Source organism: Heptranchias perlo, unplaced genomic scaffold, assembly GCF_035084215.1.
Source record: "Heptranchias perlo isolate sHepPer1 unplaced genomic scaffold, sHepPer1.hap1 HAP1_SCAFFOLD_322, whole genome shotgun sequence".
In the NCBI taxonomy this organism is placed as follows: Eukaryota; Metazoa; Chordata; class Chondrichthyes; order Hexanchiformes; family Hexanchidae; genus Heptranchias; species Heptranchias perlo.
Genome location: NW_027139334.1, coordinates 691 through 16,942, shown reverse-complemented (window position 1 = coordinate 16,942; position 16,252 = coordinate 691). Strand labels below are relative to the sequence as shown.

The window sequence follows — 16,252 nt, the reverse complement described above, 5'->3', positions numbered from 1 at the left end:
CCTATTTCTTATGTTCTTCTGTTCTATTCTGTGACTGGAGAGTTGTGCGACTTGCTGGGGCTCGGGAGTTTGAGCTCATGATCCAAGCTGCCACTCCAGGGCAGTGCGGAGGGAGTGCTGCTTTGTCTGGATTCCCGGGCCTTCTTCTTCACGCCTCGTGAGAGGAGGTGAGAAAGCCCCAAACAGCAGGTGAGTGACTTTATCGCACGGCTTGTGGGCCCGGAGGAGCAGGAGTGCTTCCCCCAGGCCCAAAAAGCTTCCCTGGGGCAACCCCTCCACCCCACGATCTCCGACCCTCCTACACACAATCACCAACCTGCCCCTACAATCTCCGACCCCCCTCCACGATCTCCGACGCCCCCCCCACAATCTCCGACCGCCCCCACGATCTCCAACCCCCACCATGATCTGTGACCCCCATACGATCTCCGACCCCCCATGAACCCCCCCCCCAACGATGACACCCGAACACCCAGATGACTCCGGAACCCCGATGACCTTCGATGACAGCCAACCCTCCCCCCCACCCCGATGACCCCACATCGCTCCCCTGCCCCAACCCCCGCGCTCCCTGTCTAACACTTACCTGCTCACATCATCTTCCTTGCTCTTCTCCCGTCCGACTGAGACCAGCCTGTCAATCCGGACGGCCTCTCGGGCGTAAAACTGTCAAAAAAAACCTAAAAGACGTCCTGGCATCAAAATCCTAAGGACGTCCAGGAAACCCAGACTCAGGGAATTCAGCCCCGCCGACTTCCGGGCTCGGAGTTAAAATTTCGGCCATCGTCTTCGATCCCCGCCACAAACTCTGTTCCCTCGCTGCTGATTCCACCCCCTCCCCCCCTCCCTGGCCACTGTCTCCGGCCGAAACAGACACAGCTCTCCCCCTCTCCCTCCCCCCTCCCCCTCCCCCTCCCCCTGAACCCCTTCCCCCAGACACACAGTCAGGACCCAGATCAGGAGACCAGGACACTTTCTGCAGCAGCTTTTATTGTTGTCCAGAGTAAAGCATCAAATCCTTTCCTGGATCTTATGACACTTTCCAGAGCTGTAAACTCAGATTCTTTGATGTCAGCACGTTGCAGTTACAGAGAAATCTGTGCACAGGAAAATCATACAAATAAAATAAAACCGTCTTATTCCCCCCGTCGCTGGGAATTACACAGTGAGAGATATATTCATCAACACAAACCGCGATTCATACAAAAACTACATGGAACATTGTGGGATTGCAAGAAAATAACTTCATCTTAATACAAAAGAATCGATAAACGCACTAACACTCTCCACTCACTGCTCAGGATTATTCCCCCATCGCTCTGATGTGCTCCAGGATTACACACAACGGGCACTAAAGCCCAGGTTGTAGGCCGCTCGAAGCCGGCCCACAGATTTCCTCAGGTCACGATGTACCGACAGCAATCCCTCGCAGTGAGTGAGGGAGGGAGGGAGAGGGAGGGAAGGAGTGAGGGAGGGAAAGAGTGAGGGAGGGAAAGAGTGAGGCAGTGAGGAGTGAATGAGAGTGCGAGGGAGTGAGTGTGAGTGGAATGAGTGAGGGGCGAGGGAGGGACCGACGAGGGAGGGAGTGAGTGAGAGGCGAGCGAGCAAGGGCTGCACCAGAGCGGGGAACGGCCTCCTCTGAGCTCCACAAATTTTCTGCCATGTTTCCTACATTCCAACAGTGACGACACTTCAAAAGTACTTCATTGTCTGGAAAGCTCTTTGGGACGTCCTGAGGTGGTGAAAGGCGCTATATAAATGCAAGTCTTTCTTTCTTTCTTCTTTCCCAAAGCTGGCCATCCGAGGCCAGGCTGGCGATTGGAGAATGAATATTAGCAGCTGCCTCCCTCCCTCCCTCCCTCCCTCCGGCGGGGGGTCTGAAAGTACAGTCCCCACTGACTGCCCATTCCTTCAGGGCTCGGAGATACAGTCGGGCTCGGTGGGTGGGTGGGTGGGCTCAGGCCTGGGTTACAGTTTGCCTTTCCCGGGCCGGAGGGCGGGGACCGTGTTTAACGGGGACGCAGTAAACGCTGGATTCTCCTCCGCTCTTTGCACCTTCCCGTGAGCGTCCGTGGTGCTGGAAGCGGGTCAGAGCGCCGGGCGTCCGTTAGCGGTGGTTAGCAGCGCAGTGAGTGACAGCAGCACCCGGTGTAAGGTGGGGTCCCGGGGGGATTGGGAGACACACCCTCCTGCTTCCTTCCCACACTGGCCTTTCTCACACAGGAGCCCGGTGTAGGGAGCGGGACAGCGACACCTCCCATTGTCCTCGCACACTCCTCCGTTCTGACACCGCGTCAGCAAGTTATCGCACACGCCGGCTGCAAGAGGTCAGAGAAAAGAAACGTCAGGTCACTGAAAATCTCCTGACCTCAGAGATTGTTTGAACTGTCGCCGCTCCCAGTGTTTCACTTTTACACCAACATCTACTTGCATTTATATAGCGCCTTTAACGTAGTAAAACGGCCCAAGGTGCTTCACAGGAGCGTAAATCAGACCAAAATTAACACTGAACCACATAAGGAGATATTAGGACAGGAGACCAAAAGCTTGGTCAAGGAGGTGGATTTTAAGGATCGTCTTAAAGGAGGAGAGAGAGGGGGAGAGGGGGGAGAGGTTTAGGGAGGGAATTCCAGAGTTTAGGGTCCAGACAGCTGAAGGCACGGCCGCCAATGGTGGGGCGAAGGAAATGGGGGATGTGCAAGAGGCCAGAATTGGGGGAGTGCAGAGATCTCGGAGGGGTGTAGGGCTGAAGGAGGTTACAGAGATAGGGAGGGGCGAGGCAACGGAGGGATTTGAATGTGAGGATGTGAATCTTAAAATTGAGGCGTTGCTGGACCGGGAGCCAATGTAGGTCAGAGATCACAGGGGTGATGGGTGAATAGGACTAAATTGATGGTTAAATACTGAAGGAGAGACTGAGGGTTAAATTCTGTGCCCAATTATTGTGTCCAATTCTGGGATGTCAAGGCCTCGGAGAGGGTGCAGAGGAGATTTACCAGAATGGTACCAGGGATGAGGGACTTCAGTTATGTGGAGAGACTGGAGAAGCTGGGATTGTTCTCCTCAGAGCAGAGAAGGTTAAGGGGAGATTTAATGGAGGGGTTAAAAATTATGAAGGGTTTTAATAGAGTAAATAAGGAGAAACTGTTTCCAGTGGCAGGAGGGTCGGTAACCAGAGGACACAGATTTAAGGTAATTGGTGAAAGAACCAGAGGGGAGATGAGGAGAATTTTTTTTACACAGCGAGTTGTTCTGATCTGGAAGCAGATTCAATAATAACTTTCAAAAGGGAACTGGATAAATACTTGAAAAGGAAAAATTTGCAGGGCTATGGGGAAAGAGCGGGGAAGTGGGACTAATTGGATAGCTCTTTCAAATAGCCAGCACTGCCTCGATGGGCTGAACGGCCTCCTTGTGTGCTGTCTGATTCTATGAAATGCTCCTCACTGAACTCCAGTCCCTCCCTTTGCGAGGAGCTGTGCCACTAATTGTTTCTGAGGGTGATGGGGGAACCCAGGAGGGTTCCTTGTCTAAAAGCCTTTGTGTTTCCCCCCCTGGTATCTCTGCTCTCGGATCCACTGCTGACCCTGACACACAGGAGCCGGGTGGAGTGAGGGAGGGTCTGGTGCTGGAACGGTTACTTACCTCGGCAGCCCCTGTGCCAGTAATATCCGGGCAGGCACTTGTCACACTTGGGCCCTGCTGTCCCCTCCTTACAGTCACAATATCCCGTCTCATTACAGCGATCATGGAGTGAGCCATAGGGGTGACACTGACAGTCTGCAGAAACAAGACAACACACACACTACACATGGCTGTTCCCAATAAAACCCATCGACACAACCTCAGGGACACAAATGACTCGGGCCCAGGACAGGGGACGAGCCGACTCTGGGGGGAAACAAGTCTCCAACAGTTTACAAACAGCGTCAATCGTCCACACACTGATTGGACACGGCCCGTGTTCCACTCCTTGGGGTGACTGCACACAATTAACGCAGGTTAACAAGACCATAAAAAGCAAACCAAGCTCCGGGGTTCATTATCAGAGAGAGAGAATTCACAATCAGAGAGGTTATGTTAAACTTGTACAGAACCTTGGTTAGACCACACTTGGAGAACTGTGCACAGTTCTGGTCTCCATATTATAAAAAGGATAGAGAGACACTGGAGAGGGTGCAAAAATTCATCAGGATGATACCAGAACTGAGAGGTTATAAATATCAGGAAAGATTGAACAGGCTGGGGCTCTTTTCTCAAGAAAAGAGAAGACTGAGGGGTGACCTGATAGAGGTCTTCAAAATTATGACAGGGTTTGATAAGATAGACGGAGAGAAGATGTTTCCACTTGTGGGGGAGACCAAAACTAGAGGCCATAAATATAAGACTGTCATTAATAAATCCAATAGGGAATTCAGGAGAAACTTCTTGACCCAGAGAGTGGTGAGAATGTGGACCTCACTCCCACAAGGAGTAGTTGAGGCGAATAGCATCAAGGGGAAGCAAGATAAACACATGAGGGAGAAAGGAATAGAAGGATCTGCTGATAGGGTGAGATGAAGTCAGGAGGGAGGAGGCTCGTGTGGAGAATAAACACCAGCACAGACCAGTTGGGCCGAATGGCCTGTTTCTGTGCTGTACATTCTCTGTAATTCTATGTGTGGAGAATGGGAAGGAGATGAGGAAATGGAGAGAGAACATTGATGTTAGACAATGGGGGGAGGGTAACATTGAGCAGAGGCGAGTGATGCTGCTACAATGAAGGATGTTCGTTTGCCGAGAGTACAAACAACATACAAATTCCAGAAAAACAATGGAGACAGGGAAGCAATGATTATATCGTCACAACACAGGGCTTTCAATTTACCTCAGGGCCAGGCCTCATCGCTAGGGAAAGGTCGGACCGGGTCTGATCTCCGGGGAAAGGTCGGACCGGGTCTGATCTCCGGGGAAAGGTCGGACCGGGTCTGATCTCCGGGGAAAGGTCGGACCGGGTCTGATCTCTGGGGAAAGGTCGGACCGGGTCTGATCTCTGGGGAAAGGTCGGACCGGGTCTGATCTCTGGGGAAAGGTCGGACCGGGTCTGATCTCTGGGGAAAGGTCGGACCGGGTCTGATCTCTGGGGAAAGGTCGGACCGGGTCTGATCTCTGGGGAAAGGTCGGACCGGGTCTGATCTCTGGGGAAAGGTCGGACCGGGTCTGATCTCTGGGGAAAGGTCGGACCGGGTCTGATCTCCGGGGAAAGGTCGGACCGGGTCTGATCTCTGGGGAAAGGTCGGACCGGGTCTGATCTCCGGGGAAAGGTCGGACCGGGTCTGATCTCCGGGGAAAGGTCGGACCGGGTCTGATCTCTGGGGAAAGGTCGGACCGGGTCTGATCTCTGGGGAAAGGGGAGCTGATTCCTTTTGCTCAGCCCTATCGCAGGTTCCTTTTTGTTTCTTTATCTTGTTTTGGGCTGAAATCTGAAGGGTGAAGGAAGGAGGCGAGAGCGGAGATTGTAACAGGAACTGACCTAGGCAAACGTTGTGATGGTCCAGCTCTGCTGACGGGTTTCGGTGATAGCCCAGTCGGCACAACTGGCAGTGTCGGCCTCTCGTGTTGTGCTTACAGCTCACGCAAATGGTGGTGGTGAGCAGCTCGATGTAACTGCACCGGTTCGAGTGGCCGAAACATTCACAGTCTTGCAAGGAGAAGACAGAAAGTGTAGACGGGACGTAGACAGGACGTAGACGGGTCGCAAACTTCGAGCGGGTCACATGCTGCAGGAATGAGAGGCGGAGAGGGAATGTCTGGAATGGGAGGGAGGGGAGACACTGAGACTTTTAGCAGTGAGGGGAGAACATCAGACTCCTGGCTCGATACGGTCACATTGAATCAGGCAGATGGCGATGGATGGGAACGTTCCAGGGTTTATAGAGTCCAGTGGTGTGGCTCAGTGGGCAGCACTCTCACCGCGGAGTCAGAAGGTCATTGGGTCAAGCCCCACTCCAGAGACTTGAGCCCAAAATCCAGGCCAACACTCGGAGTGCTGTACTGTCGGAGGGGCAGTAATGAGGGAGTGTTGTACTGTCGGAGGGGCAGTAATGAGGGAGTGCTGTACTGTCGGAGGGGCAGTACTGAGGGAGTGCTGTACTGTCGGAGGGTCAGTAATGAGGGAGTGCTGTACTGTCGGAGGGGCAGTAATGAGGGAGTGCTGTACTGTCGGAGGGGCAGTAATGAGGGAGTGCTGTACTGTCGGAGGGGCAGTAATGAGGGAGTGCTGTACTGTCGGAGGGGCAGTAATGAGGGAGTGCTGTACTGTCGGAGGGGCAGTAATGAGGGAGTGCTGTACTGTCGGAGGGGCAGTAATGAGGGAGTGCTGTACTGTCGGAGGGGCAGTAATGAGGGAGTGCTGTACTGTCGGAGGGGCAGTAATGAGGGAGCGCTGCACTGAGGGAGTGCTGTCCTGTCGGAGGGGCAGTAATGAGGGAGTGCTGCACTGTCGGAGGGGCAGTAATGAGGGAGTGCTGTACTATCGGAGGGGCAGTAATGAGGGAGTGCTGTACTGTCAGAGGGGCAGTAATGAGGGAGTGCTGTATTGTCGGAGGGGCAGTAATGAGGGAGTGCTGTACTGTCAGAGGGGCAGTAATGAGGGAGTGCTGCATTGTCGGAGGGGCAGTCGTGAGGGAGTGCTGTACTGTCGGAGGGGCAGTAATGAGGGAGTGCTGTACTGTCGGAGGGGCAGTAATGAGGGAGTGCTGCACTGTCGGAGGGGCAGTAATGAGGGAGTGCTGCATTGTCGGAAGTCCTGTCTTTCGAATGAAACATTAAACCGAGGCCCTGTCCACCCTCTCAGGTGGACGTAAAAGATCTCATGGCAGTATTTCGAAGAGCAAGGTAGTTCTCCCCATTGTCCTGGCCAATATTTATCCCTCAACTCAACGTCACTAAAAATAAATTATCTGCTCTTTATTTATTGCTGTTTGTGGGATCTTGCTGTGCGCAAATTTTCTGCCGCGTTTCCTACATTACAACAGTGACCACACTTCAAAAGTACTTCTTTGGCTGTAAAGGACATTGGGATGTCTTGAGATTGTGAAAGGCGCTATATAAATGCAAGTCTTTCTTTCTTCATCTTTCTGCTGTAAGCCAGTAGCATTGTTTGAGAGCTCCTCCCTTACTTTGTGTTAGTGACCTCGAGTGATGAGATACTTGGCCGTGTCTGACCTTGCTTTGTGTTAGTGACCCCGAGTGATGAGATACTTGGCCGTGTCTGACCTTGCTTTGTGTTAGTGACCTCCAGTGATGAGATACTTGGCCGTGTCTGACCTTGCTTTGTGTTAGTGACCTCGAGTGATGAGATACTTGGCCGTGTCTGACCTTGCTTTGTGTTAGTGACCCCGAGTGATGAGATACTTGGCCGTGTCTGACCTTGCTTTGGATGAGCTGCGTCAGGAGAAATCAGCAAAGATTAATCCCAGATGGAGAACAACGCGTGGTCTGAACAGAACATCTGTACTGTGCGCACAAACACATCGACTCGAGACTGCACGGGACAGTAAGTGGGTCCGAGAGACAAGCAACCAGACACTTCCATCAAAACCCAATAAATATTTCTGAAAATCGTCACAGATTTCAATCTGCTGGGGTCAGACAGATGTTTGCAATGATTTCAATCTGCTGGGGTCAGACAGATGTTTGTAATGATTTCAATCTGCTGGGGTCAGACAGATGTTTGTAATGATTTCAATCTGCTGGGGTCAGACAGATGTTTGTAATGATTTCAATCTGCTGGGGTCAGACAGATGTTTGTAATGATTTCAATCTGCTGGGGTCAGACAGATGTTTGTAATGATTTCAATCTGCTGGGGTCAGACAGATGTTTGTGATGATTTCCTGCCAGAAGTTACTTTTCAGCTGATAGATTTTTTTTAAAGATGATGTCAGCAGTGAAACCTCACTATCCACAGGATATTGGAACAGGAGGAGGCCATTCAGCCCCTCGAGCCTGTTACACAGGAACAGGAGGGGGCCATTCAGCCCCTCGAGCCTGTTGCACAGGAACAGGAGGAGGCCATTCAGCCCCATGAGCCTGTTACACAGGAACAGAGGAGGCCATTCAGTCCCTCGAGCCTGTTGCACAGGAACAGGAGGAGGCCATTCAGCCCCTCGAGCCTGTTGCACAGGAACAGGAGGAGGCCATTCAGCCCCTCGAGCCTGTTACACAGGAACAGGAGGAGGCCATTCAGCCCCTTGAGCCTGTTACACAGGAACAGGAGGAGGCCTTTTAACCCCTCGAGCCTGTTCTGCTGTTCATATAAGATCACAGCTGATCTGTACCTCAACTCCATTCACCCTCCTTTGCTCCATATCCCTCAATACCCTCACCCAACAAAAATCTATCGATCTCAGTCTTGAAAGCTCCAATTGACTCCCTGCATCCACAGCCTTTTGGGGGAGAGAGTTCCAGATTTCCACTCCCCTTTGTGTGAAGAAATGTTTCCTGACATCACCCCTGAACGGCCGAGCTCCAATTTGAAGATTATTCCCCCTTGTTCTGGACTCTCCCACCAGAGGAAATAGTTTCTCTCTATCTACCCGATCAAATCGTTTAATCATTTTAAACACCTCGATCAGATCAACCCTCAATCTTCTAAACTCAGGGAATACAAGCCTGGTTTATGTAACCTGTCCTCTTAATTTAACCCTTTTAGCCCTGGTATCATTCTGGTGAATCTGCGCTGAACCCCCTCCAGGGCCAATATATCTTGTCCACATTGAACTCCATCTGCCTCAGTTTTGCCCACTCACTCAGTCTGTCCATGTCCCTTTGTAACTTCCTGCTCCCATCCCCACGACTGACTGTGTCTCCGAACTGAGTCTCACAAACTTCAATAAAAACAAACTCCTTCTTGCAGGGGTCAAGTTGCTCAGTTGAAAGTATATTTTTTACATAAGGTTATATCTCATGTGATCCAAGGTGAGGTTGCCAATTGGATACAAAATTGGCTTGACGACAGAAGACAGAGGGTGGTTGTAGAGGGTTGTTTTTCAAACTGGAGGCCTGTGTCCAGCGGTGTGCCTCAGGGATCGGTGCTGGGTCCGCTGTTATTTGTTATTTATATTAATGATTTGGATGAGAATTTAGGAGGCATGGTTAGTAAGTTTGCAAATGACACCAAGATTATTGGCATTGTGGACAGTGAAGAAGGTTATCTAGGATTGCAACAGGACCTTAATAAATTGGGCCAGTGGGCCGATGAATGGCAGATGGAGCTTAATTTAGATAAATGTGAGGTGATGCATTTTGGTAGATCAAATCGGGCCAGGACCAACTCCGTTAATGGTAGGGCGTTGGGGAGAGTTATAGAACAAAGAGATCGAGGAGTACAGGTTCATAGCTCCTTGAAAGTGGAGTCACAGGTGGATAGGGTGGTGAAGAAGGCATTCAGCATGCTTGGTTTCATTGGTCAGAACATTGAATACAGGAGTTGGGATGTCTTGTTGAAGTTGTACAGGACATTGGTAAGGCCACACTTGGAATACTGTGTACAGTTCTGGTCACTCTATTACAGAAAGGATATTATTAAACTAGAAAGAGTGCAGAAAAGATTTACTAGGATGCTACCGGGACTTGATGGTTTGACTTAGAGGGAGAGGTTAGACAGACTGGGACTTTTTTCCCTGGAGAGTAGGAGGTTAAGGGGTGATCTTATAGAAGTCTATAAAATAATGAGGGGCATAGATAAGGTAGATAGTCAAAATCTTTTCCCAAAGGTAGGGGAGTCTATAACGAGGGGGCATAGATTTAAGGTGAGAGGGGAGAGATACAAAAGGATCAAGAGGGGCAATTTTTTCACTCAAAGGGTGGTGAGTGTCTGGAACGAGCTGCCAGAGGCAGCAGTAGAGGCGGGTACAATTTTGTCTTTTAAAAAGCATTTGGACAGTTACATGGGTAAGATGGGTATAGAGGGATATAGGCCAAGTGCAGGCAATTGGGACTAGCTTAGTGGTATAAACTGGGCGACATGGACATGTTGGGCCGAAGGGCCTGTTTCCATGTTGTAACTTCTATGATCCTATGATTCTATAATTTTATTCAATCTGAACAAACGGTCACAGTTTCTGACCCTCGCCCACAGATAATAACAACAACCTGCATTTATATAGCGCCTTTAACGTAGTAAAACGTCCCCAGGCCCGACACAGGAGCGATTATCAAAGAGAATTTAACACCGAGCCACATAACGAGATATTCGGACAGGTGACCAAAAGTTTCATCAAAGAGGTGGGTTTTGATGAACATTTTAAAGGAGGAGAGAGAGGGGGAGAGGCGGAGAGGTTTATGGAGGGAATTCCAGAGCTCAGGACCTCGGCAGCTGAAGGCACGGCCGCCAATGGCGGAGCGAAGGAAATCGGGGATGGACAAGAGGCCAGAATTGGAGGAGTGCAGAGATCTCGGAGGGGTGTAGAGCTGGAGGAGGTTACAGAGATAGGGAGGGGTGTAGGGCTGGAGGAAGTTACAGAGATAGGGAGGGGTGAGAGGCTGGAGGAGGTTACAGAGATAGGGAGGGGTGAGGGGCTGGAGGAAGTTACAGAGATAGGGAGGGGTGAGGGGCTGGAGGAAGTTACAGAGATAGGGAGGGGTGAGGGGCTGGAGGAGGTTACAGAGATAGGGAGGGGTGAGAGGCTGGAGGAGGTTACAGAGATAGGGAGGGGTGAGGGGCTGGAGGAAGTTACAGAGATAGGGAGGGGTGAGGGGCTGGAGGAAGTTACAGAGATAGGGAGGGGTGAGGGGCTGGAGGAGGTTACAGAGATAGGGAGGGGTGTAGAGCTGGAGGGGGTTACAGAGATAGGGAGGGGTGTAGGGCTGGAGGGGGTTACAGAGATAGGGAGGGGTGTAGGGCTGGAGGGGGTTACAGAGATAGGGAGGGGTGTAGGGCTGGAGGGGGTTACAGAGATAGGGAGGGGTGTCGGGCTGGAGGGGGTTACAGAGATAGGGAGGGGTGTAGGGCTGGAGGGGGTTACAGAGATAGGGAGGGGTGTAGGGCTGGAGGGGGTTACAGAGATAGGGAGGGGTGTAGGGCTGGAGGAAGTTACAGAGATCAGGAGGGGTGTAGGGCTGGAGGAGGTTACAGAGATAGGGAGGGGTGTCGGGCTGGAGGAAGTTACAGAGATAGGGAGGGGTGAGGGGCTGGAGGAGGTTACAGAGATAGGGAGGGGTGTAGGGCTGGAGGAGGTTACAGAGATAGGGAGGGGTGTAGGACTGGAGGGGGTTACAGAGATAGGGAGGGGTGTGGGGCTGGAGGGGGTTACAGAGATAGCGAGGGGTGAGGGGCTGGAGGAGGTTACAGAGATAGGGAGGGGTGTAGGGCTGGAGGAGGTTACAGAGATAGCGAGGGGTGAGGGGCTGGAAGAGGTTACAGAGATAGGGAGGGGTGTAGGGCTGGGGGAGGTTACAGAGATCGGGAGGGGTGTCGGGCTGCAGGGGGTAACAGAGATAGGGAGGGGTGTAGGGCTGGAGGAGGTTACAGAGATAGGGAGGGGTGAGGGGCTGGAGGAGGTTAATAAGATAGGGAGGGGCTGGAGGGGGTTACAGAGATAGGGAGGGGTGTAGGGCTGGAGGAGGTTACAGAGATAGGGAGGGGTGAGGGGCTGGAGGAGGTTAATAAGATAGGGAGGGGCTGGAGGGGGTTACAGAGATAGGGAGGGGCGAGGGGCTGGAGGAGGTTACAGAGATAGGGAGGGGTGTAGGGCTGGGGGAGGTTACAGAGATCGGGAGGGGTGTCGGGCTGCAGGGGGTAACAGAGATAGGGAGGGGTGTAGGGCTGGAGGAGGTTACAGAGATAGGGAGGGGTGAGGGGCTGGAGGAGGTTAATAAGATAGGGAGGGGCTGGAGGGGGTTACAGAGATAGGGAGGGGCGAGGGGCTGGAGGAGGTTACAGAGATAGAGAGGGGCGAGGGGCTGGAGGAGGTTACAGAGATAGGGAGGGGCGAGGGGCTGGAGGAGGTTACAGAGATAGAGAGGGGCGAGGGGCTGGAGGAGGTTACAGAGATAGGGAGGGGCGAGGGGCTGGAGGAGGTTACAGAGATAGGGAGGGGTGTGGGGCTGGAGGGGGTTACAGAGATAGGGAGGGGCGAGGGGCTGGAGGAGGTTACAGAGATAGGGAGGGGTGTGGGGCTGGAGGGGGTTACAGAGATAGGGAGGGGCGAGGGGCTGGAGGAGGTTACAGAGATAGGGAGGGGTGTAGGGCTGGAGGGGGTTTCAGAGATAGGGAGGGGTGTAGGGCTGGAGGGGGTTACAGAGATAGGGAGGGGTGTAGGGCTGGAGGGGGTTACAGAGATAGGGAGGAGCGAGGGGCTGGAGGAGGTTACAGAGATAGAGAGGGGCGAGGGGCTGGAGGAGGTTACAGAGATAGCGAGGGGCTGGAGGGGGTTACAGAGATAGGGAGGGGCGAGGCCAGGGAGGGATTTGAACGTGAGGATGAGAATTTTAATTGCGAGGCGTTGCTGGACCGGGAGCCAATGTCGGTTCAATCAATCGCTTCTCCGGGTCTAATCACTGCCCGGGTTGGAGCTCGAAGCCGAGCGAACGCTAATTAGCTGGAATCTGGTCTGTGGAGCCGATGATTTAATGGGGGGAGGCCGCTGACAGGCTGTTATTATGGGATTTCAGTAATTCGAGTAGGTTGAGTGTTTGAAAGACAAACTGTGTAATCCAGTATCTGACTGAGTCTCCCTGTTATTATTCAGCGAGACTGAATCCAGTAACAATCACGGTCAGTCATTAAGGACAAAATAGATAATCATTGAAGACATTCGAACGAGTTTATCTTTCGTTAAGTTTGTGCCAGTGATGAAGGTTTTGATGGTCTGTTTTTTCATGTCGGTTCTGGCTGTACCTGGGCAGGAAAGGGGCAGGTTTGGGTCCAAAGTGTAACGTTTCATAGAAACCCAGGGTGTCCCAGTCCCAGTCCCAGTCCCAGCATCGCACATGTTCCTGTCCAGTATCGGACTGTGATACAGACACTCTGTCCCGGTCAGTACGGGGAGTTATGGACACTCTGTCCCGGTCAGTACAGGGAGTTATGGACACTCTGCTCCCGGTCAGTACGGGGAGTTATGGACACTCTGTCCCGGTCAGTACGGGGAGTTATGGACACTCTGTCCCGGTCAGTACAGGGAGTTATGGACACTCTGTCCCGGTCAGTACGGGGAGTTATGGACACTCTGTCCCGGTCAGTACGGGGAGTTATGGACACTCTGTCCCGGTCAGTACGGGGAGTTATGGACACTCTGTCCCGGTCAGTACGGGGAGTTATGGACACTCTGCTCCCGGTCAGTACGGGGAGTTATGGACACTCTGTCCCGGTCAGTACGGGGAGTTATGGACACTCTGTCCCGGTCAGTACGGGGAGTTATGGACACTCTGTCCCGGTCAGTACGGGGAGTTATGGACACTCTGCTCCCGGTCAGTACGGGGAGTTATGGACACTCTGTCCCGGTCAGTACGGGGAGTTATGGACACTCTGTCCCGGTCAGTACGGGGAGTTATGGACACTCTGCTCCCGGTCAGTACGGGGAGTTATGGACACTCTGTCCCGGTCAGTACGGGGAGTTATGGACACTCTGTCCCCGGTCAGTACGGGGAGTTATGGACACTCTGTCCCCGGTCAGTACGGGGAGTTATGGACACTCTGTCCCGGTCAGTACGGGGAGTTATGGACACTCTGCTCCCGGTCAGTACGGGGAGTTATGGACACTCTGTCCCGGTCAGTACGGGGAGTTATGGACACTCTGTCCCGGTCAGTACGGGGAGTTATGGACACTCTGTCCCGGTCAGTACGGGGAGTTATGGACACTCTCTCCCGGTCAGTACGGGGAGTTATGGACACTCTGCTCCCGGTCAGTACGGGGAGTTATGGACACTCTGTCCCGGTCAGTACGGGGAGTTATGGACACTCTGCTCCTGGTCAGTACGGGGAGTTATGGACACTCTGCTCCCGGTCAGTACGGGGAGTTATGGACACTCTGTCCCGGTCAGTCCGGGGAGTTATGGACACTCTGTCCTGGTCAGTACGGGGAGTTATGGACACTCTGTCCCCGGTCAGTACGGGGAGTTATGGACACTCTGTCCCGGTCAGTACGGGGAGTTATGGACACTCTGTCCCGGTCAGTACGGGGAGTTATGGACACTCTGCTCCCGGTCAGTACGGGGAGTTATGGACACTCTGCTCCCGGTCAGTACGGGGAGTTATGGACACTCTGCTCCCGGTCAGTACGGGGAGTTATGGACACTCTGTCCCCGGTCAGTACGGGGAGTTATGGACACTCTGTCCCCGGTCAGTACGGGGAGTTATGGACACTCTGTCCCGGTCAGTATGGGTGTTGGTTTGCGTGCTCAATGTAGCCGATGGTTTGGAATGTCATGGACAGCATGCGAAGGGTTAAATAAACGGGAACGAGTTCATGCAAAATACGGGAAACGAAGGTGAAGAGATTGAGGCCGAGAGACACTCGTCCAGTTCCCATTTCTGTATCTGGGAGAACGGGATTACAACAGGTCCCGATTGATCTCGGTATCAGGAACCAGACAGCTTTCCACAAATACACTCAGTCCCTGTTCACACCTACACCTGTTCCACACTCAGTCCCTGTTCACACCTACACCTGTTCCACACCCAGTCCCTGTTCACACCTACACCTGTTCCACACTCACTCCCTGTTCACACCTACACCTGTTCCACACTCAGTCCCTGTTCACACCTACACCTGTTCCACACTCAGTCCCTGTTCACACCTACACCTGTTCCACACCCAGTCCCTGTTCACACCTACACCTGTTCCACACTCAGTCCCTGTTCACACCTACACCTGTTCCACACCCAGTCCCTGTTCACACCTACACCTGTTCCACACTCACTCCCTGTTCACACCTACACCTGTTCCACACTCAGTCCCTGTTCACACCTACACCTGTTCCACACCCAGTCCCTGTTCACACCTACACCTGTTCCACACCCAGTCCCTGTTCACACCTACACCTGTTCCACACTCAGTCCCTGTTCACACCTACACCTGTTCCACACTCAGTCCCTGTTCCCACCTGCACCAGTTCCACACTCAGTCCCTGTTCACACCTACACCTGTTCCACACTCAGTCCCTGTTCACACCTACACCTGTTCCACACCCAGTCCCTGTTCACACCTACACCTGTTCCACACTCAGTCCCTGTTCACACCTACACCTGTTCCACACTCAGTCCCTGTTCACACCTGCACCTGTTCCACACTCACTCCCTGTTCCACACTCAGTCTCTATTCACCTACACCTGTTCCACACTCAGTCCCTGTTCACACCTACACCTGTTCCACACTCAGTCCCTGTTCACACCGACACCTGTTCCACACTCAGTCCCTGTTCACACCGACACCTGTTCCACACTCAGTCCCTGTTCACACCTACACCTGTTCCACACTCAGTCCCTGTTCACCTGCACCTGTTCCACACTCAGTCCCTGTTCACACCTACACCTGTTCCACACTCAGTCCCTGTTCACACCTACACCTGTTCCACACTCAGTCCCTGTTCACCTGCACCTGTTCCACACTCAGTCCCTGTTCACACCTGCACCTGTTCCACACTCAGTCCCTGTTCACACCTACACTTGTTCCACACTCAGTCTCTGTTCCCACCTGCACCAGTTCCACACTCACTCCCTGTTCACACCTGCACCAGTTCCACACTCACTCCCTGTTCACACCTACACCTGTTCCACACTCACTCCCTGTTCACACCTACACCTGTTTCACACTCACTCCCTGTTCACACCTACACCTGTTCCACACTCACTCCCTGTTCACACCTACACCTGTTCCACGGTCAGTGAGACATGAGGGGGGGTCGAGGGGAAGGTTCGTTCGCTCCAGATACAGAAATGGGCTCAGGGTCAGCAGGTCGCAGGTCAGAGAGCGTAGGTCCTACTTACGGTCACTGGTGACGGTGTTCGGGAGGCCTGGAGAGGGAAACGGAAACAAAAATCAGGGCCTGAGTTCAGGTGTTTGTGTCGAACACGGATTATAAAGTATTTTAGTGGAACAATGTGACAGAACGCAACGTAAACACATTACAGTGAAAGGAGATTTCTTCAGAGTGAAGGAAGGGGGAGGGGGAGGGGGAGAGGAGGGGAGGATTGGAGAGAGGAACAGGAGGAGGGGGAGAGGTAGAGGGGGAGGAGGGGGAGTGGGAGAGGAGGGGGAGTGGAGTGGGAAT

At 52.9% G+C, this 16,252-nt stretch overlaps 1 long non-coding RNA gene across 1 annotated transcript; it reads right to left on the bottom strand.

Moving 5' to 3' along the window:
- Positions 1-1,897: 1,897 nt before the first annotated feature.
- On the bottom strand, positions 1,898-15,995 carry LOC137311300 (uncharacterized). Its single transcript, XR_010960290.1, has 3 exons — positions 15,969-15,995; positions 3,646-3,780; positions 1,898-2,318 (listed from the first exon to the last, which is right to left on the bottom strand). It is a non-coding gene; the product is annotated as an uncharacterized lncRNA (long non-coding RNA).
- Between the last annotated feature and the right edge of the window lie 257 nt (positions 15,996-16,252).